This window comes from Cryptomeria japonica, chromosome 7 (assembly GCF_030272615.1).
Source record: "Cryptomeria japonica chromosome 7, Sugi_1.0, whole genome shotgun sequence".
NCBI lineage: Eukaryota > Viridiplantae > Streptophyta > Pinopsida > Cupressales > Cupressaceae > Cryptomeria > Cryptomeria japonica.
In genome coordinates this window covers 93,767,739-93,791,396 of record NC_081411.1, presented here as the reverse complement: position 1 = coordinate 93,791,396, position 23,658 = coordinate 93,767,739, and the positions used below count along the sequence as shown (strand labels likewise).

At 37.0% G+C, this 23,658-nt stretch overlaps 1 pseudogene; it reads left to right on the top strand.

The window, feature by feature from the left end:
• The first annotated feature begins 3,997 nt into the window (after window positions 1-3,997).
• LOC131856460 (ATPase family AAA domain-containing protein At1g05910-like) overlaps window positions 3,998-23,658 on the top strand; it is a 33,785-nt pseudogene continuing 14,124 nt past the window's right edge.

Here is a 23,658-nt window from a genome sequence, read left to right as displayed (position 1 = left end):
GTTGCTATCACAACTCCATCTAAAATTTGTCTTCCGTCAACAAAGCCACCCTATTCAGCAGAGATCAACGAACCGAGGAATGACTTGAGCCTCTCAGCAATCAATTTGGTGATGATCTTGTAGACCACGTTACATAATGCTATAGGCCTGAATTGATCCAACCGATTAGCCCCTTCCTTCTTAGGTATGAGAGCCAAGAAGGTGGAATTCAAAGACTTCAGCATCTGTTTATTCCTGTATGATTCCTGGACCACATCTAGGAGATCATACTTTACTATCTCCCAGAATTCTTGGAAGAACTCAATTGGGAACCCATCTGGACCAGGGGCCTTACCTTTCTTCATATTGAACACAATTTTCTCCAATTCTGGAAGCAAGATAGGGCTTAAGAGGGCACCATTCATATCAGCAGAGACTAGGTGAGGGATACAGTCCAAGATGACTCGCTCCTCAGGCCCAGTACCAGGATCCTCCCTAGAAAAGAGATCAGAGAAGTAGTTGACTGGTTCCCTAGAAATATCTTCACAAGAAAATATCTGAGTTCCATCCGTTAAGACAAGAGAGGAAAGAGAGTTCCCATGCCTACGAGCCTTAACAGAGTTGTGGAAAAAAGCAGTGTTCCTATCCCCCTCCTGAAGCCAATCAATACGAGATTTCTGCTTCCAGAAAATCTCCTCCTGAAGCTCCCATTCTTCCAACTCCTTAAGAGCCAGGGACTCCGCTTCACTCATCCCAGAATCCAAACCATGGTCCCGAATCTGGCGGGTAATGGTATCTAGCCTGGTTTGAGCAGCAGTCTTCTGAGCATGTAGATAACCAAAGCATTGTTTATTCCATCTCTTAAGCCTGTACTTCACATGTTGAAGCCTTTTACTGAAGGTATACATGGCCGTACCATGATCAGGCATCCCCTCATACCACCAATCCCCCATAAGATCAGGTAAAGACAAGTCTTTGAGCCACATCAATTGGAATTTGAAAGAGGGATTCTTGGTGACCCTGTATGACGTGATGGAAAGCTTAACAGGCCAATGATCCAATCCCCTCCAGTCAAGAATTTCAGAACTAGTGATCCACCTATTGTCCATCCAATAGCATGAAACCAAAAATCTATCAAGCCTTTCCGAGATAGCCTCACCACCACATCTCCGATTATTCCAAGTAAAGACACCATTAGTCAGTTTCACATCAATGAGAAACAATGAGCCAATCATATCTCTGAGTAGGTTTGAAGATTGGTCTAGCCTAGCAAGCCCTCCCCTCTTTTCTTCCAAACTAATGACTGCATTAAAATCACCTGCCACAATCCATGGGAGATAAGGTTCCAAGGATCGGATGAATCTAATATGGCCCCATAGCTGGGATTTACCTGCAAAATCCATGGGAGCATAAATATTGGATAAGAAACACCTTTCTCCATTCCCAAAGCTAGTGGCAATCAAAGACATGGAAGACCGACTGGAAATCCACCACAAAGGGGAGATTTTCCTTGGGTCCCAGAAGCAAGCCACCCCACCTGAACTATTCAAGGCACCCACCCCCTGCCAAGAGCCCTGGGGCCAAATATAAGCAGCACACTTAGCTAATCCATCCAATGAAAGCTTTGTTTCCTGAAGAAAGACCATATCAGGTGACTGAGACTCAATTAATCTGCGAACAGCCTTTTGTCTAGGGATGCTGTTCAACCCCCTTACATTCCATGATAGCACAATCATTTATGGGGGTGAGAGAAATGAGAGTCAATGGGTCTCACAGACCCAGACTCAACCAAATTTTCACCCATTATCTTCACTTTCTCCTGATCCGTCTTCCTGCCACTTTTTGACAGTTTATCTGAAGGCCCCTTTTTGAAGGGTTTCTGATGAATGCCTAAAACAAGAGAAGCCTTATTACTCTTTCCAGAATCAGATGTCCCCTTAGACCTAAGGGGGTCAGTGGCCACCAAGGCTGGGCCCTGCAAACCCTGTGAACCACGAAGATCCCCGGTATCCTGAATAGGAGGGGGCATCTCAATATCCAACTGCTCGGCTTGTAGGTCCCCTGTAAATGGATTTTGATCCTCTCTCTGCATATCCCCTACTTGAATCTCCTGCTGATTTTTATCCTCAGAAGAGAGCTCGACTGGGACACCTTCCTCTTGAACCAAGTCTCCAAGAGCCTCAAACCTGTTAAAGGTGCCGTCAGTCCACCTATCCATCCAGGTTCTCTTCCTACCTTTGCCCTTGCTATGAGATTTAACCTGTGTAAAACCCTCACTGTCAATAGGTCCATTAGATACTATAGCCTTTCCCTTGTCCTCCCTAGGGGGAACTGAAGCATCTGAGGAGGGGATCTTATACTTGGGACATCTTCGAAATAGATGCCCATGTTCATGGCAGATCCTGCATCTAAATGGTAGGGTCTCGTAATCCAACTGCTGGATCTAGGAAACTGAGCCCATACAAATCTCCAAAGAATCTGGCAACGGATTATTCAAATCAACTTCTACATAGATACGAGCAAAAGAAATTACCTTACGATCTTGAGTCTGTGTAGCTGATCCCACAGGTTTTCCCAGAAGCATAGAGATTGAGTGTAGAATATCTTCCCTCTAGAATTCCAAAGGAAGCCTCGGCAAGCAAACCCACACCGAAACTCGAGAAGGGATTTCCTCAGCAGAGTTAAAGCCCATGTGCCAGGGTTTGATGAATAGCCCCACCTAGTTAAAGAAATAAGGGCCACCTTCAAAAACTTTATTCCTATCCGACATGCATGAGAAGATAACCAAAAAGTAATTATTGGCTGCTAACAGAATTTCCATATCTCCTTCTGGGTTCCACACCCGACGGGCCCAAGAATCCAACACTGGTAATGAAAGACAGAGGCCCAGAAATTTGCAGATAAGAGCGTGATTCCTCCAGTACTCGACATCCTCCGAAACCTGTTCAAGTTGAATGACCAGAATTGGCCGGATCTCAGCTTTCTGTAAACATCCATTAATTTTATGAAGTCAGAGTTTCCCATTCGACAAGGGTTCTCCTTCCCCTGATTGTGAGTTACCATTCAGAGCCCTACTATAGGCATGCACCCCCGAAGCCGGCTCACCCATCTCCAAATCTCCATCGGTAGGCCGGGGAGAAGCAACACCATGATCTCCCATTCACCCCGAGCCTGGATATAGCAGGCACCAAGGCAAAGATGGGGCAAAAGCCCCTCAAGCTCCCAATGTCGCAGGTCCCTTCCTAAACCGCAGCAAAAACAAACAAGCAGGCTGTCGTCCAAAACCCACGGCCAAAGAGGATCAGACGCCCAGAACCAGCAAATGCCCACCCAGTAGCAGGCCATGTGCAAAACAACGCCGAAGGGATCAGAGGAAACGCAGGTCAAGCTAGGGCACGCAGGCCCTAGCAGACCAGGTATCACCCTCGGCCGCCATCCGCCATCCCATAAATTCTAAATTTCATCTTTTTGTGAAACCCTAAATTTTTTCATATAATCTATAGTATTAAATGGTATAATTATAAATAGATTTGTTGATATATACACAAATAAAACAAATATGATAGATTCAAATCCTATCTTACTTACATAACAATTATCTAAAAATTACAATATTTATTTGGATTTCTATATTATAATTATCATAATGAATAAAACCAAACTCCCTTACCTTGTCCAACAATGAAAAGATATAGGAAGTTATTATATTAAAATGTTTATATGAATATTTTAAAATTATTTTTGTGCACCTTAATATCCTTTTTTTTTAATGATTTTTTTCTACATGTACAGAATATTAGTTTAGGGTATTGAGAATGAAAAATTCACTAGAATCTTCAGTTGTAGACCATGTGAGATGTGGAAGTCAAAAGATTGTGATACTTTAATGAGCACACAAAATGTGTTTATCTCCATATGCTTGTATACCTATGTATTTGCGACAATGAAAGATTAATATTTGTGAGTCAATATAATAGAAATTGACATTAGAAACAATGTAGAACACTAACCATACGAGATGTCGAAGTCAAAGGATTGTGATACTTTGATGAGCACACAAAATATGTTTATCTTGGTACGTTTGCAAAGTTATGCATTAATCACATTGAAGGATTAATATTTAGGAGTCACCTCATTTAATAGAAATTGTTATTTGAAAGTACATAGAATTATTTTCTTGTTTGATTCATTTTGGTGTGACTCACCCACATATTCAGCTCTTAGAGTTGAGTTTTAATGAGATGCTAGAATATATGTAGATTCAATGTGATTATCTCATTTTATATTGTTATGACTTATTTTCTATGTGAATCATATTTATCTCAATAATCTCATTTTTATTTAATGATCTATTATTTGAGGGTTATCTTACTTGAGTTCATAATGATCAATAAGTCATTTTGAATTTGTATCATTTTTGGGGTCTTTGCCTTTCAATAAATAGAAGAATATTTTGTAGTTGATTTATCATGATCAATTTTAATTTTTTCTTCCTAATTCATGTTAGAAATGTGATTTTGTTTGGTTCATGGGTTGGCATGATTTATTTGTTTTGTGGTATTATGAGGATTGTCATCAAACTTTATAATTTTGAAATTATTAATAGATATGATCATTTAGAAATCTCAACATCATAATTTGATGTTAAGATTTTTGAGTAAGCACATCTCTTCAATGTGTTGTGTGAGTCAAAGATTAAAAACTATACTATGACTTATAGATTCACCTTCTACATAAACCAAGGCCCTCCCTTAAACACATTATCTTTCTCAAATTCCAACTAAAAGACTATATATAAAAACCTCATACCAAGAAAATCACCTCCAAATTCAGACCCATCCATTTTTGCTCTATCCATGTACTAGATTCTATTCAATAGATTCCATATGCATACAATTTAGCAATAATAGCTTTCTTCCTATATTAGAGTCAACAAATTCTTATGAAATACATATATTAGTGATCATCTAAGATTTTCACATTAACATTACCAACCGTTTTCCACATTAACTTTTTATCCCCTTTAACTTACCATAAAGATGGCCTCCCCATTTCAATTATTTTCTCCCTCTCCAACCCATTCAACTGTAAAACTAGTTTTATTCATTTTTCTCCATGTACAAAGAGAATTAATATAATTTATACAATAACATTATAAAAAATATATAACCTTCTAAATGCGATAATTCTCAAGTAAATAAAATAATCTAAACTTATATATATATATATATATAATAATAAACAATGATAATTCTTAAGATTTTAAAGTAAAATATTTTGAAATTAAAATATATAAAATTATATATTAATCATATATATTTTAAATATTTTTATACTCTTAATATTAAAATTAATAATAATAAGAAGCACCTACCTTACTGTAGATTTATAAAGAAATAAATATTATTAGATTAACAATGAAAATTAATTGAATTCAATAATATAGAGGGTAATTAATGTAAGAAACTGGCTTCTTTCCTGCCTTTTTCGTGGAATAATATAGATGGTTAGAGGTTATGTCTTAACAAGAACAAAAAAAAAAGAGGAAAAAAGGTTGCTATCTGTAGCTGCAGTGGGGAGTAACAGAAACAGAAATAGAAGAAGAAAAAGAATTCACAAAAGAGAGCCCTATGCAGGAGGTTGAATCTCAACCATAGCCTATAGATATATCATGACAATCATAAGCATGACCATAGTCCCAAGCTCAAGAAAAGGTGCCTTGTATCGGCATCCTGCCTCACCGAAATGCTGCAGCCCACACCTAAACTACACAATACAACTTATGTAAGTGTAAGTAAGTCAATCTCTTACAATGCATCTCTATTTTTATTGCGGCTAGCAAATCCAACAAGTGACGTGCAGAGAAATGATGGTGTTTCACTCCTTGTGTGCAATGTTTTAATTTGCATCGGTCTGTCACCATATTTCTCCTCATATTTTTATGGTAATTGTATATATTTTTTTAATGTATCCGAAAATGCACGCGTTTTAGAATGAAAAAAAGTCTCTTTTGCCAAAGGATGTTTCCTTGTGTCACAAGCTTTTTTCTATTTGTATGGGTTTATGATTTATCACTCTTCTATATTTGGAACTCATATTTAGATGTTGTTATAGTGTATGCAAAAACCCCTTCTATTTTATTTTTTTAATACCAAGAGGGTGTATAATTCTAGGTATATCCAATTTTCAATTCTCTTGGGTTTATCACTGGTGACCTAAACCCACAAGAATTGAACACTTACCTTCTGGTGATTTCTCCAACTTGTACTCTATAGTTTCATTGATGGTTTTAATTTTTTCAATGGCTTAGGTTTTGTTATGGAATATAACTGAGGTCTTATTTATGAATTTGGAGGGGGCAGAGTGGTATAGTCCAAAGCAACATAACGTAAATGGACTAGTGGATTTCTTGCATTAGTGTACTCTCATACATCAAAATGGTGTCTTGTTTGGTGGTGAACTTAAAAAATTGATATCTTGTTTGGTGGTGAACTTTAAAAACTGATATCTTGTTTGGTGGTGATCTAGTATAGGAGTTGTCCTCCTAATTTTCTATTTAGATGTCTATGAAGTTATTTGATTGTCCATGAACTTGAATTTTATAAGATATATAACATTTTTTCAGCATTACATAGGGTAGAATAATCCCCTACTCCAGGGGCATTCACTGTTATATTCTTAAGTCTTAACAACTTCAGTTGATATCATAGTTAATTAACACTTATTGTAAAGACATGTCAATAATATTGCTACCAATGCAGTGTTTGTAGCTAATTGAAGAAAGAAATCATATATATGTAAACCAAATTCTTTGTTAGTGGTGGACATTATTACAATTTCTTGGATTATATATCTACAGGTGAATTTGCCCTTAATATCCCGGGATGGTGGTTCTAGATTAAAGATATTGGTGAGGCAATTCTTATAGAATCAAGGGAATGTACTCCTTAACATCCAAGGTAAAACTCTAGAATAATGAAGAAGAATGAAGAAAAAGATCTTGGCTATTTGTTCAAAATTGGGTGTAGATTTTAGTTTGGCTAGAATTCATTGCATTCTGACCTATTACTTATATATCACTAACCTGTTGGTTTACTTAGTAGCAAAGTTGAAAAACTTGGATTGGAAAAAAGTTTGACAAACCCAAAAAAACTTCAAAGACTTAGCAGACCCAAAGAAGTTCAAATTTCAAAAACTCGGAAAATATTCTAAAGATAAGAATTTAGAGTAATTAATTAATTGAAGACCTTGACAAGAATAGGTAATAATCAATTTATTTTTTTAAGGAGAATAAATAAATTTGTAAAAATATTATTGAAAAAAATGCATACTACTGAATTTAAGGAAAATACTTTAGAGCTCAAAAGGTGTTCATTACACATCATGGATAAAAAAGCTACTTCATTGCATATCAAGTTTAAGTTTCAATATAAATAAAAATTACAAATTATAATTTCAACATTTAGAATGTATAAACTTTATTCTGATTAAAGCTTAAGAAAAGCTTTGTGGGTGTACTCAAAATGGATGGTATAGTTACAGCTTAATGTCAAGGAACAATATCATTGTCCACAATAGTCTTAAGCATAGGATCATGATATGAATGCAACGAATGCCCCATTGATGGCTTGCCTTCTGTTTGCAAATGCTACATCATAATTTCAATGTTAAAAATCTATAAATTTGTTTTGATTATACTTAATCATTCAACAACAATGTAGGAAAGATCAAAGATCAAATGATCAAGAAGATATGCAGAAAAAGAATTAAGGTCAGAAACAAGTAAGACCATAAATTTTTTTTGTTATAGCAACATTTAGATCAAAGATAAATCTATGAATATGATAGAATTATAGGAATATATATGCTATAGTAATGTTGGTAGCACTTAATGATCTTTGCAAGTTATATACATGTTTCCATTTATAATATATGATAAGGTATTCTTTTAATAATCTATTTGGAATTTAGCGATACAGATTGCAATATGGGAAGGTCGATCAGCCTTTCGAGTTCACGAGAGGTGAAGATGGATTTTATCAGTCCCCTCCACAAGTTGCAGTTCATTGAACTTAATGAATTACAACAATTGTCTGATATGTGGTTTATATTTTCTGTTACCAGTCTTAGATTCTATGCTTAGCAGCTTAGTCAAGTTTAGTACTAAAGCTTTATAATTTGCTTATGTAAGTTTTAAACTGAGTCTAATTTCTTCTCAATTTCAATATGCTAGTGTTCTTCATCATTTTAATTGGCAAACATGAATATGTATGTTGATTTAAATAATAAATTATTTTTACTTTGAAAAATTTCTTCCCTTCTCATTGATCTATTCTTTTTGAGTCATGGATACTTGAGACTTGTTTATTACAATACATCCATCATTCTATGCTTTGTTATGTAGATCATTGTGGATTTCTCATTTTTCTTGTAAAAGCCTCTATATTATTTTGATTTCTTTTCTCAGGTGCATGAAACAGTTTGTCCTTCAAATTTGACACAGAACATGAACGTGCAGGTAACTGATAGAGTTCCCAGCTGCTCTTGTGAAATATGTAGGCATCTTTCATAATTAAATTTGTATGCTGAAGTTGCTTATACTGGCAGTCACATACGTCCACTCCATGTCGTTCGACAAGAAAGAGGACAAATTTTTGCAAGTTAGAGGATTATGAAATAGATAACACAGACACAGAGGATACAGATCTGATGGTAGGATTTTCTCCAATCTCCATTGTTTTTTTTATGAAGATAAAACTTCTTTTGCCCAATACTTTGTTGCATAATATTATAAGTTTGGGTATCAATGGCTGTAGAGATAAATGTATCACCCAACTACTATTAAATTTAAGAACAACCTTAGTTAGGAAGAGCAATCCAGTCCAATGCAAGAGAAGAGGACAAGAGATACAATATCTTTGCCACAGCGAGAAGGACTTTGGCCTTGAAAGTCAACTATCCAACATTATTGTCAAGATTCTAAAGACCATGAATGTTTAGAGGAGGAAGATGATAGAAATGAATGGGAGGCTAGGTATGGAGGAGAGGAAGATGAAGAAGATGAAATTGAGGAAAAGGGTGAGGAAGGTAAAGAACAAGAAGGAAGGAGATGGTATTCTCTTCGAAATGGCACCGAAGCAAGGAGGTTTTCTCCTGAAAAAGAAGAAAACCAATGGTTGTAGTCTCCACCATGTAGAGTACTACATAAAGGAATGAGAATAAAAAATGCATGTGATGCGAGATGAGGTGTCTCGAGGGTGAAAAAACATCATCGTGCACAAAGAATTGATGAGTGAGGTGATTCTCTTCTTGTGGATGAGATGGATCAGGGTCCTATTGGTTCATTATCATGGATGCATGTTGGAAATAGAAAATTTGGTCAGCAATGGGTTTGTGGTGGAATTGACATGCATAACGCAACTTCTTGGGGTTTGGAAGTTGTAGCATCTAGATGGGGACACCAAGGTGATACATTTGGTTATGGAAGTGTAGGTGCACAACCTACTGGGCCTAGTTCAAAAGGTGGAGCTGACATTCAAACCTTGCAGGTTGATGAAATAGTGAGTTTTGATGATATTGGAGGGCTTTCTGGCAACATTGATGCATTGAAAGAAATGACTTTTTTCCTCTTCTCTATCCTGGTTTCTTTGGAAATTATCACATCTCTTCTCCAAGGGGAGTCTTACTATGTGGTCCTCCAGGAACTGGAAAAACGTTGATTGCAAGGGCTTTAGCATGTGTCGCTTCCAAGGTAGCACATAAAGTAAACTTTTACATGCGAAAGGGAGATGATGTGCTCAATAAGTGGGTTGGGGAAGCTGAGCGATAGCTGAAATTACTTTTTGAAGAAGCGCAAAGGAACCAGCCATCCATAATATTTTTTGATGAAATAGATGGTCCTGCCCCAGTGAGGTCTAGTAAACAAGAACAAATTCACAATTCTATTGTATCTATGCTTCTTTCTCTAATGGATGGTGTAGACTCTAGAGGTCAAGTAGTGCTTATTGCACTAACAAACAGGATTGATGATATTGATGGAGCTCTTTGTTGGCCTGGTCGGTTTGATCATGAATTTGTATTTTCCTTACCTGATTATAAAGCACAAGCTGAGATATTAAATATCCACACAAGAAAGTGGAAGAATCCTTTATGAGAACAATTAAGAATGGAATTGGAAGCATCTTGTGCGGGGTATTGTGGTACTAATTTAAATGCTTTGTGCATAGAAGCTGCAATTAATGCTTTCCGTGATAAATATCCTCAAGTATACACTAGTGATGATAACTTTGTCATAGATTTTGATTCTATGAAAGTAGAGAAGCATGATTTTGTGGAAGCTATATCTACTATTACTCTTGCTGCCCATAGAGGTACAATAGTACATTCAAGGCCATTGTCCCCAGTAATAGCTCCATCCTTACAAGGACATCTAAAAATAATCATTGATTATATGACTGAGATCTTCTACATAGTGGCCAAGGGTGATAAAAAAGATTCGTTGAATGACAGTTCTCGCAATCTTGCCAAGTTACTTAGATTTCCCTATGGTTCTTCTATTCCGGTTGTTTACAAACCAAGACTTCTACTTTGTGGGAAGGAGGGTGTTGGCTTGGTACAGCTAGAAAATTCTTTCATAGATGTTTACACGTCTATAACATGAGTCTATTTTTTTACCTTTTGAATTGCCTGGCTTGTAAGCTAGCTAAATTTCTGAAGGATGCTATATTTGTACTTTTCTTGCCAGGATCACATTGGCCCTGTTGTTCTCAAATTTTGATTCCCTTTTTATCCCTTGGAAGAATAAAAACAACTCTATCTGTAAAAGAGAGATCAGGGAAAAGAAACTTCAGAGCAACATATCACAAGGTTTAAATAACCTTCTACACTTCGAACTTATCCAAAGTTCAGGCGAGTAAACCTCTTGTGAACCAAATTCACACTTTAAAAGACAGATCCATAGTAAACCAATCCAAAAACCAGTGAATCTATTCACCTTAAAACTAACTGAAACAAAGAAATAAATCCCATGCTCCCATTCGGTGTTGATCCAAAAAATATGTAAAAAGATAACTACAATATATATCAATGCCTTATCCAGGCCACAGAGTCATCTAAGTTTAAAAAATAATCCCACAATTAGACATCTCCACACATCCCATCACCTTGACTTCTATAAACCCCACATATGCCTGACATATATGAAAATTCATCCTTATCAAAATAAAAAGCATTCATCACATTTAAAGTTTCTAAACAAGTAACTTACTGACAAAGATATTTCTCGCGTATTTAATTTCCCTCCCGAAGAGAAAAGCTAAGAAACATGCCTATAAAAGAATGCCTTACAATCCATGCTCAAATAAATAACCCTAAATTACTGAGATTGAGACCAGTAAATATTTCCAAGAACACCCGAAGACAACACAAATTCTAGGCTCAAAATTGATGGTTTGTATATTGATATTAATTTCAAAAAATATTACAAAAATATTAGAGTGTTTTCTATATGACTAGAAAATCCCAGATATATTTCTATAGAGTTTTCTTACAATTTCTTGCGATCATCTTTTCCTATAGTCCTAGTATCCATTTATAACAACATGGATGCATACAAAGCTTCAGACTTCCCTAGGGAAATTTGTTACAACTATACTTTGTTTCAAAAAGCAGTTACAAGGCTCTTTCTGTCTCAACAACCTTTTCAGTTGGTAACTCTTCTGCAATATCCTCCAACTATCCTGGAGCATCTTCCAACTGTTCTGGAGCATCTTCTTCCTGCACCGCATATTTTTTGGACCACTCTTTAAAAACATCATCGGTAGGCCATGAGTAGCCAATAATCTTTTTCTTCAACTTTAATAGCCTTTTCCAAGAGTTCCTTATTTTCCTCACTTCTAACTCCAAGAAACCATAATGTGATTTGATCTTTTCTATTTCCTCACTTGTTTTAACAAACAATGAGGTGTTATCTTTATTGATTATTTCATTTACCCTTAGAGATAGATTAGCTCCTAACTCATCCAGCCATACCTATTTGTCCTTTATCTGATTTTGGTTGACAAAACCTCTAGGAAACAGTTCAAATTTTTGCTTAGTATACTCTTTTCTATATAAATTAACCTTCCTTTCCACATTGGCTTTCCCTTCTGCCATCTTTGTCAAACCTTTGGTCAATTCACATGTGGATTTAATAGTGGCATCGGTTCTGGCTTCATCATAAGATACACACATGAACTCTAAATCTACCTCCCTCGGGATCCACTTATTTAGAATAGGCTCTAGAATGGCCATTTCCTCATTTAACTCACAAAGAGTGTCAAAAATTCTCTTCATATTGATATATACTGTGGGAGCATCAACGATGTCAGCAAAACTCAAAATTGTAGCCTTTATCTTCTCCTCATACTTATTTGCAAATAAGGCCTGAGTCTGTTTCAACTTTTCCAATTCATGTTGATAAGTCTCAGCTGTTTGAAAACCAGAAAGAATAGGAGAAGGAGGGAATTCTATGATGGGACTAGTAGGTGGGGGCCTTACTGGAGAAGAAGAAATTGCCAAAGTAGAGGACTCACCTCCTTGGTATTGTCCCATCAGCTGACTTTGAAGTTTTGCAATGACAGTGTCCTTGCTGGCTACCTCCTTTTTGGCTTCTTTATAAGCCTTTAGAATTGTTTCCAAATTAATTTGAAGATCAGCCTTTTCTTTTGCTTCCTTCTCTACTACTGCTACATTGAACTTAGCAGTCTCTAAAACAGTACTAGCTGCTTCCACCACCCCTGTATCCTAACTAACATAGCTCCTAGAAGGTTAGACTATGAGGTATCTTTCCTTCTTCTACCTTCATCTCTTTTAAGGGACCACATAACCAGAGAAGCATCATCTTTGCTAAATACCACTCCCTTCATTGGCTTAGTTTCCTTTCCGACCACTTCAAGAACCAATGCATTAGCTATATCCCATTCAGGGAGGATTAGCACACCAACCTTATCCACCATCTCTCTTCTAGCCTCAAGAGTGATAGCTTTGAACTCAGCCATCATTTCTTGTTTAACCTCTTCCTCCACTTGGGCTGCATCATTGAGAGGTTGTTCATTTACCCTTTACTCACTTCTGATCTTGAATTGATCAATATTTTGCTTCCATAGAAACTACATAAAATCTCCTGATGTGACAAAATTGCTATTAGCAAGGAATTCTTGGGTAGCTAGTTTGACAGTAATGTCCAATTCTTTTCCCTACAGCTCACCATAAGTTACATCCATTTCAGCATAGGGTGGCTCTTCTGGTATTCCTTCTTAAGTCTCATTATAGGTGTAGGCAATTTCACCTAGACTCCCCAATTGTATCAATTGCTCAGCCACCACTTGCTCATCTCCTCTATGAATAAGGGACTAATATGGAGAGTATTGAGGGTTATTAGTTTCAATTTCTTTACCTATCCTCTACCTCTTAGGTGAATCCTAAATATCAATAATATCTTCAATGGCCCTTCTCTCTCTAGAAGTAGAAGGTTTACCTGTTATTGGCATCATTACAGTATACTCAGATCTCTTGTGCATTATATAATCACCTTGTGGAATAGCCTTAGCAAAGGCCAGCTTGGCTAGGACCAATTTAGCCATGTTAGGATCATTCTGCATTATGGCTTCTCTTTTTTCCTTCAAGGTTTGCATTAAATCTTCAAAATAAAGAATTAAGAATTTAACCTTTTCTTCAAAATAGGGTAAAACTAGAGAGAGGATCATAACTAGAATCAAACTGATAGATAACGTCAAGTGCTCTTCTGTATGCAATCCACTTCTCCTTCCTCAACTCCTGCTCATCTACACTAAATTAATTCCTAGTCAAATCTTTAGGGAATTGGAATTGATGAGGCCTGATTTTACAAACTACTCTCTTCTTGAACATGTCGTTGAAGAAATCTTCAGGGTCGGCACACATTGACACTGCAATTGATAACATGTATGGTTTAAATAATTCTTCAAAATACCTCCATCCACCTTTGGTAATTACAAAATGATGAGCCATGGTGATGGTTGGGAAAATTGTCCCTTTAACCCTGTTAGTTAACTCAGCCTCCTGCACTCCTCCAATCTGTCTTAATACTTCTGCAATCCCTATCTTTAATTGAACCTTATAAGGTAGTAGATAAGGGGTTCCTCTGAAACCATATACTCTCAAAATAGTAGAAACGGGATATAGATAAATATCTCCCAAGTTATGAACAATCTTGATATCCTCTGCAAACTCTTTGGGCCTAAGGAATTCGAAAAGAGCCCTGGGAATCCTAGGGTTTTCTGCACAGAAGAGAACTATAATTTTAGATGCAAAGCATCTATCAAACTTCAGATAACTTGCATCCTCTATATCCCAGGATAGAACACTACTCCACAATTGCCCTAGCATCTCCTCTTTATCCTTGACCTTAACCAGGTCCGTCTCTTTTGCAAAATAATCAACCCCTTTGAATAGAAACATATGCATCAACAAGGAATACCATCCAAATAGCTTGTCTACCTTACCATTCTTAATTCCTACTAGGCTTGCATGGATAGCATCAGAGAGGAAAGGAGCGAAGTCAAATGTTATGGCCAGGGAAGGGTTCAAAATTTGGGCAATCATTAACATATAATGGACGGGCATGTTTTTCTCAACATCTTCTCCAAAAATTTGACACACTGTCTAGTACATACCCTTAGCTCTCAAGGTAAATAAATTTAGGGAAAATGGCTCCATTGTGCTAGGGCCTACAACTGTTAATCCCCCTATTTTGACAAAAAGTTCTTTCAATGGGCCACTCCTAAGATGATCTCTCTGGGCATTGTAAACATGGGTTAATGCCTCAAAATCAATAGGGTCAAGATAGCTGGAAGCTTCACTAAGCTTGAAGACATTCCTAAATTCATCATCTTTGATTTTGACAAGGGTTGATCCCGTTATGTTTCTAATGCATCTGGTAGTAGGGTCATAACTTTGTGCGATTAGGGTCAACAAATCAACATCCATGAACACACCAGGGACCACAAGTTTCCCTACATCTAAATTCCAGATTCTATTCATAGGGGAAGGGGCATGTCTCTGAATAAAACCCACTTTAAACAAACTGAGACTAGATATCCCTATTTCAGGGTCCCTCAACCAGTTTCCTTTATCATGTCAACCATCCCCAATTTTCAAACGAGGGTTTTTTGGCACTAACTCCTTAGCCCTAGCCTCGACATTGGTCGACATGGTTAATTGCTCAAGAAAGTCATCACAAATATTTCGCTCTTGGTAATTTACCTTCCCTGTTAATACTCTTCTAGGTCCCATTTTAGGAGTATGCAACTAAGCCAATTATCAATCAAAGCAATTTTCTAATAGGACAAGACCACAATTCAACAATCTTTAAGAAATGGGTAAACAAATAGCAAGAGAACCTGATTTCGATTTGCAAACTTCTGCTTTGCACCAGCTCTCTCTAGAACTTCTTCTATGAAATGATACCCTCATTCAATTGATGTAGGGATATATACAACAATTTGTCTCCTTAACTGCGATATTAACACTGCATTCTTTGGTCATCCCTTCAGAATTGAATTCATGAAAGAATTCAAAAATTTGGCTCCAACGGATCAAAACTGCTCTGAGTATTTTTTATTTTTCTCTTTCACTATTTTGCAAAGCGTAAATCTCTCGCATGTTCATCTAGCGAAAAGATGCCAACCATTGGATCAGATAGAACTTGCACCACTTTTACCCTTTTGACTCTTCCTTGCTTGGCAACAGGCTGAAAATCCTTTCGCTATTTCGCGATGGGTAACCATCTTGCATCTTGACCTCACAAAGCTGTGCTAGCTATCTGATCAACTAAAACTTGATCGATCTTTACATTGTCCTAACCTGGCGGTTTGTATCCCTAACCATTCTCAAAATAGTTAACGCTAACCGTTTTCGCTATTTCGCGAACAGTAACCATCATGCATTTAAAGGTTGCGAAATAACTCCCGCTGTTAGATCTTTCTTGAGATGCCCTTACTTTAACAACCTGTTAGAACTGGTAGACGTGGGCCCTCTGAATCAATGGCATTCACTTTGGTATTCGATCCCTCTTGAACTAACGTGTCAACTTCCTACTCACTGAAAGACTTCAGCGGGATCCACTTTTGAAATGCCACCTATGCCTGACAGGTCACCTCTTTGTCTTCAGTTTATATCATTTTGTTTGTTGGGCCCACCACTTGGTCAGCAAGTTTGTTCATTGATTTACGTGATCTGGAGGACACATGTAACCTCTTGATTTGCAATCTCTACCTCCTGGACTGCTCACTTGGAATGCCATGTCATTTTTCCATTTCCCAAAAACTAACTCTCAAGCATCTTTGGGTTGTGATTTAACGCAGGTCATTGATTATTCTCTGAACCTCTCACTCTTTACTCATTAGAAAACCTACCGGCCTCTGGGACCCACCAAACCCTTTCGCTATTTTGTGAAGGGTAAAACTCAGTTATCTTTATCCCTCAAAACAACGCGGGTCGTCAGATCTCAAGGACTTGCATTGTTGTTACTCTTTCTACTAACCACTTCACCCGAGCCCACCATCTTTTTGCCATTTCACAACTTGTAAACATCGAGCATCTTTAGGCTGGAAATCAACGTGGGCTGTTGATCTCTTTCCAAACCGATTGCCCTTTAGCCTAGAAAGAAGTCCTCATCGCTGTGTCGCACCAAACCTTTCGCTACTTCGCGATAGGTAACTTTCAGGCATGTTGAGTTCACGAATCCATGCAGGCCATCCAATTGACTGAGAGTTGCGTGAAAATTACAAGGCCCGATGGTCATTAGAAAAGGCAATTTAAAGGCAAATAAATATTAAAACATTTAAAAGGACAGCCGAGGTAAAAAACAATAGGGGGAACAATTTGCATGACAAAAGGACCCATTACTTAAGTGAATAAATTAAGGCAGAATTAGAAACCAAAGGTTTTTTCTCAAATATTAAAGCAACTTAAAAGCTAAACCATGTACCCCTTAGGACTTAAAATAATTTTGAAGCAACTAGGGCATACCAAACTCAAAAATTTTAAAAACCTAGCCAATTATGGACTGAGAACATCTATTTTTAAAACAGTTATAACAGTGGCTCTGACGAGGGATGGTTGATCGCAAGATCAACACAAGAATCTTAGAAACCCTAGAGAAACAAACCAAAAATAAGACGAACAGAAAACAACCAAAACAAACCCAAATATATACAAATAGAGGACCTACTATGCATGGACATCAAGAAAAGTAATATTTCAGGAATTGTCCATGCACTGGAAATTCCTGTACTTCATCATTCATATTTTTAAAAAAGTATCAGTCTTTTCCATTCACATCACAAACCACAGAAGGTCTGATCCATAATGACTCAAACTTCTTATGCTTTCCCTTATCATGTCCTTTTGCATTCCACTGAAGAACAACATCATTGATTTGGAACTTTCTCAATGACATCCTTTTGTCAAACAGATACTTAGATTGCAATTGGATTTTCAAATTCCTATTATGAGCTAGAGTTCTGATCTCTTCCACTTCTACCATCTGAATCATTCAGTCCTCCATGGGCTTGGACAACTCCATGTCTTTAGCTTTTAGGAATTTGTATACTGGAAGAAGATTGTTTATTGGCACTCTAGCTTGTGTACCATAAACCAATTCAAAAGGTGAGACTCCAATTGCCTCTTTTACAGTAACCCAGTCAGCCCACAAAGCTAACTTCAGCTTTTGATCCCAAGACCTCTTGTTTTCTTCTAATATTTTCTTGATAATGTTCAAGAGGCTTTTATTACTGGATTCAATTTCTCCATTCCCTTGAGGATGATAGGGTGAAGAGTAGGACATAATTATCCCATGACTAGTGCAAAATGTAACAAACTCTTCAGACCTAAAACTCATAGCATTATCCATTACTAATTTTCTAGGGACTCCAAATCTAGTTACAACATTATCTATCAGGAAATCAATGACAAATTTACTTGTAGATCTCTTGGTAGGTATAGCTTCGATCCATTTAGTAAAATAGTCAGTTGCTACTATAATCCACCTATGGCCTCTTCCTGGTCTTTCAGCAATTTCTCCAATAAAATCAATGCCCCACTGGACAAAAGGGGCTTCCACTGTGACCGAATTTAAGGGTAAAGCTCCTTCATATTTTAGCTTGGATGAAAAACTTTGGCATGGGTCACATCTCCTAACATGTTCATGAGCATCTTTAAATAAGGTAGGCCAATAATACCCAGCCCGAACTATCTTTCCAACAGTTGTCTTAGCAGAGTAATGACCTCCACATACTCCATTATGCATTTCAATCAGCACTTTCTTGGCTTGGAATTTATCTAAACACATTAGTAATGCCCCATCTCTATTTCTCCAAAACAGGTCACCCTGAATGAGAACATATTTTTGTGACTTAAGCTTTAATGTCCTTTACTGATTGTGGGTCATCACTTCTGAAAATGTCACATCTCTCAAGAAATGCACTACCTTTGAATATCAGGGTTGCTTTTCAATGCTAGTGACTACGATGTTTTCAACTTCAACATTATTTATTGCAACATCAAGAAGATTGGATTCAGCCATAAGCTTGGCAAGGCCTAAGCCTCTCACCAATTTGGTGATCTTTATTTCCAAATCAAATTCTTGGATCTTGTTAATCCATCTACACCTTTTGCCTATAACCTCAGATTGGGACAAAATGTCCTTGACTGTAGCATGTGGAACATAAGCAACTACTTGTGCATTTACAAGATATGGCCTGAAAGCCTTAATAGCTTTAACCAAAGCATATGCCTATTTTTCCATGATTTCATATCTTAATTCTGCTACCTACAAAGACTTGCTATAGAAAGCTATGGGATGTTCATGTCCCTCATTATCTTTTTGCAACAACACTACAACTACTGTATGATATGAAGCAAAAGAGAACAAAGAAAAGGGCTTACTATAATCCAAGGATTTCAACATAGGTTCTTCTTGAATGGCTTTTTTAATCTCAGTAAAAGCCTTTGAAGCTTCTTGATCCTAGTAAAACTTGGTATCCTTCTTGAGTAATCTAACAATAGGCTTTACCACCTCTGCAAAGTTTGAAATAAATCTTCTAACAAAATTAACTTTGTCTAAAAAAGACTGGATACCCTTAACACTCTTTGGTTCAGGCACATTATTTATTACCTCAATTCTTTCAGGGTCTATTCTTACCCCTTCCTTAGCGACAATATGCCCCAATAGCTTCCCTTCAGTGATAGTAAAATGACACTTCTTGGGGCTTAATGACACACCAAATTCTAATGCCTTACTGAACACTTGTTCCAAGTGTCCACAGTGGTCATCATCTCTTTTGGAGAAACAGGTTAAATCATCTTGGTACACTACCATGATGATGTTGATGAATTCTTTGAAGGCTACATCCATTGCTGTCTGAAATGTAGCTCGAGCATTTTTTAACCCAAAAGGCATTCTAACATAAACATATGTTCCCCAAGGGGTGGTGAAAGTGGTTTTGAATTGCTCGGATTCCTTCACTAGCACCTGATTATACCCCGAGAAACCATCCATCATTGAAAAAAGATCACAACCAATTACTCTCTGCAGCATGGCTTCCATATTGGAGGAAGAATAATTATCCTTCAGGGAAGAAACATTCAAATTTCTGAAGTCAACACAGAGCCTTATGTCCCTATTTTTCTTTCTAACCGGGACCAAATTGGAGACCCATGAGGAATGCCTTATGGGCTTAATAATCCCCTATTCTCTTAGTTTAGTCAATTCTTGCTGCATCTTGGTTTCCAGTAGGGGATTTAGGTCTCTACTTTTGTCTGAAAGGCTTAGCATCTAGAAGTAAAGGAACTTCATGTTGAAATAGGTCTTGTCTATACGCCTTTAGGTCTTCATAAGACCAAGCAAACACATGCTTATATCTTTTCAATAAATTAATAAGATTAATTCTGACATGAGGAGGCAAGTTCTTTCCAACATATATGAACTTAGGGGATGATTCTGTCCCCAAGTTTACCTCCTCGAATTCTTCTAACTTGGTAGTAGATTGCTGGTACAGGTGACTGTCATTATAGTTGAACATGCCCTCAAGCTCTACCAACCCTTTCGGTATCTCATTTGTTTCCAACTAAACCAAGTCATCCCCAAATGTTGTCTCTCTGCTATGAATCACCTCTACCAATGCATTGCAGTCAATGTTTTGTCCATCATAATCATCAATGCATTGTATGAACCTAAGAAAATCTTCATCATCGGCAAAAACTTACCAATTATACACATTATCAGGGATAGTGGGCCTAGATTTTATTTCCACAGTGGATATACTAGTTAGTGTTGCATCATCATTCTTTGATGCAACATTAGCTAAAAAGTATGCCATGATATTCTTTGATCTCTCTATCCAATTAATAGAAAATGTACTAAAATGCTCAATGACATCCCAAACTGCATGTTCATATCTTTTCAATCTATCATTTTTTGATGCATATTTGGATCTTACCTGAGAGACAACCAATTCTGAATCTCCTAAAACTTTCACCAGTTGTATCCCATGCCTCTTTACAACTTCAAGCCCCAATAATAGAGCTTCATATTCAGCCGTGTTGTTTGTGCACTGAAAGGCTAATAAGAAAGAATACTTAAAAGTTATACCTGATGGGGATACAAAAAGAACTCCTGCTCCATCAAAATACATCTGCCATAGACCATGCTTTTGTGATTCCAATTCAATCACAATGGAGTCAGTATTCTTTAATTGGAGTAAAATTGGTTGTACTCTAAAGTTGTCAAGATCCACATCAATCATACAATTGAGCATGCTAGGATCTACATTTTCAATTACTCTAGGAGCACGTGGTTCTCTGTATAACTTGACTTGATTCCCATTGATTGGGATGGTAGCATAAGATAAATCCAATTGGACATTTCTGCCTACTGTTGCCACCCATTGCTTGGATGATAACATGCCATAATGAGGCTTAGTGTCAGTGACAATAACATCCATCTTATAGGTTGCTTCAAGTAATGCTGCTATCTTCACTTCAACATCTCTCATTGTACCTATTACAGGCACTTCTCTGTTATCCATAGCATAGCATTTCCCATATATTGTAGTCACTGATAGTCTTAATTCTTTCATAACACCATAAGGCATTACATTAGTAGTTGCACCAGAATCTATCATACAATTTTTTATCAACCAGTTATTCACTAACAAAGTGACATAAAAAGGATCTACCTGTGAAGGTTCTTGAGTAATAGTTGTTCCTACATAAACCTCTAGGGTTTGGAACTCCTGATCCTTTCCATCTTTAACTGAACTGGTGGGTAAGACTGTGTTACTGTTAGATATGTTAGAAAACAAAGACAAGGCTGCTTCCCTATGTTCTTTTATTTTCAACAACTCTATTAATGGGACAGTAACTTTCATTTGTGTAAGAGCCTGAGCCATGTCAAATGTAGAATTACTGCTCAATTCGGTATTAGCTTTAGCTTTTTTTGCCTTGGGCTGAGTTGCCTTCTTTGTTGTGGCAGCTCCTTGCATATCATTAATAGCTTTATTATCTGTATCCTTGGGCACTTCTTTAACTTGATCTTTCTTCTCTTGACCAACTTGAGGCAAAATAGCACTACTTGCTACTTTATTCTGGGATACCTTTTTTATAAACATAGAACCAGGTTCACCCTGATCACTATCCCTTTTGGTACTCCTTAGATTGTAATTGTGCTTGGCCTTAGCTATAGCTACCTTAGTAGTATTCTCTATGTTGTGGACTCTTTTTCCTTTTAAGGGATCAAGGGTATCTTGGCTCTGAACATTCTTAGGCTTCTCATTCTAAGGTTTACCATCCTTCCAGTTGGTGTTGTAGGGCATATCATGCAATCTAGGGGGTCTATCTTGCCAATTATAATGAGCTTTATCATTTTTGTCTACCTTGGTAGTTAGATCCTTCATAGCAGTGACTAAATTTTCTATCTTATCTTCATCCTTAGCAACTTTGTTTGGTTGTTGTTTTGTTTCCTGCCATAGCCTACCATTAGTTCTTCTTCCTAATTTTCCAGATGCTTTCCTATTGCTCTCCACATTGATAGCAATTATGAATGCATCTCTCAGACTATGTGGATTCTTATCCCTTAAAATATAAGCCATTTTGGAATCAAATGCATTGTAATAAGTGTTCAGGCACATGTTATCATCTAATATCATCACCTGATACAATCTATGCATTGCCTTCTGAAATCTAGCATTGAAATCTATGACCATTTCATTATCAGATTTTCTAATATTATTGAACTCATTGAGCATGAAGCTCATATTTGTTTTGTCACCATATTGTTCTTGAAAGCAATTCTTAAAATCCTCCCAAGACCCAATGCTATTAACAAGGAGACCCCTATACCAATCTCTTGCATCATCTATTAGGGGTTGGACAAATAATTTCAATATGACATCTTCATCTACCATCTCATAATCATTTATCAAATCACCATTAGATTTTAAATTCTCCTCTGCACTAATTGCATTATTTCTAGCAAATTTATGGAGTCTATCTCTTAACTCAGTAGGAACATGGTTGGGATATCCTAGGATTCCATCAAAAAATAACTGTCTATACTATTCTAAGTTGATAGGTCTCCTTTGGAAAGGGTTAACAACATTATTATTACCCATGTACATTCTCACATTAGGGATTTGAGTTTGAGAGATCTGGTTATTCTGATTAATTATAGGGGCTTGACTGGCTATTGGTGTATTGACAGGAAAAGTGGGTTGAACTTTAGAAGGGGGGAGGGAAGCTTGCTGAGGAACAGGCTTATTGAGATCTTCTGATGGGAAGATGATAGGGGGAGCTTTTAGATAACTAATTTTTCTTTTAACTTCTTGGTTAGCTGCTTCTAACTCAGCTTTCTCTAGCTCCATTTGTAGATCTTCTTTCTCTTTCCTCATTCTTTCCATCTCCCTCTCATGTGTTGATAATCTACGGGAGATCTCCACCATAGTATTTGATCCTGACCCGCTTTCCTTTATCAACCTCATTTCTAATAGGTTGTGGGTCACTAAAAACCTCCTTATTTGGTTGGATTATTGACTTATATGTTGGTTTGGATTTGAGAACTAGAATCTCTCTGACCACAAGACCTTCATCTTCACTTTTGGCCTTTTCTTGGGCAAGCAACTCAAGATCGGCAATTTGTCTTAAGAGTCTGTCCCTCTCCATCAATTTTGCCTTTACTTCCTTCTCCCTATTTGCTTCCTTTTGGGCTCTTAAGGAGATTAAGTGATGAACCTTTCTATTTAGGTCCTCTACTTCTTGGGACACTTTATCTTCATTAGGGAAGATCTCCTCAGAGTCAGATACGTTAACCTGGTCTATATCAATCAACCTGATGTTTCCATCAATTATTCTAGGCATAGAATGTCTGACTACATTAGAACTACTTCTGTCTCTCCCAGAAAAACTAGCATGAGATATATCTTGATTTAAAACATGAACATCATCTATATTTCCAAATAATCCAGAATGGAAACCTAAAACATCATGTTCAGATTCTCAGGAAGAAGAATTAGACTTTGCGTAAAAAAGTCTATTAGATACCTTACCAGTATTGTTAGTTTTCTGCACCCATGCAACATTTGATGACTCATGTAATACTGATCT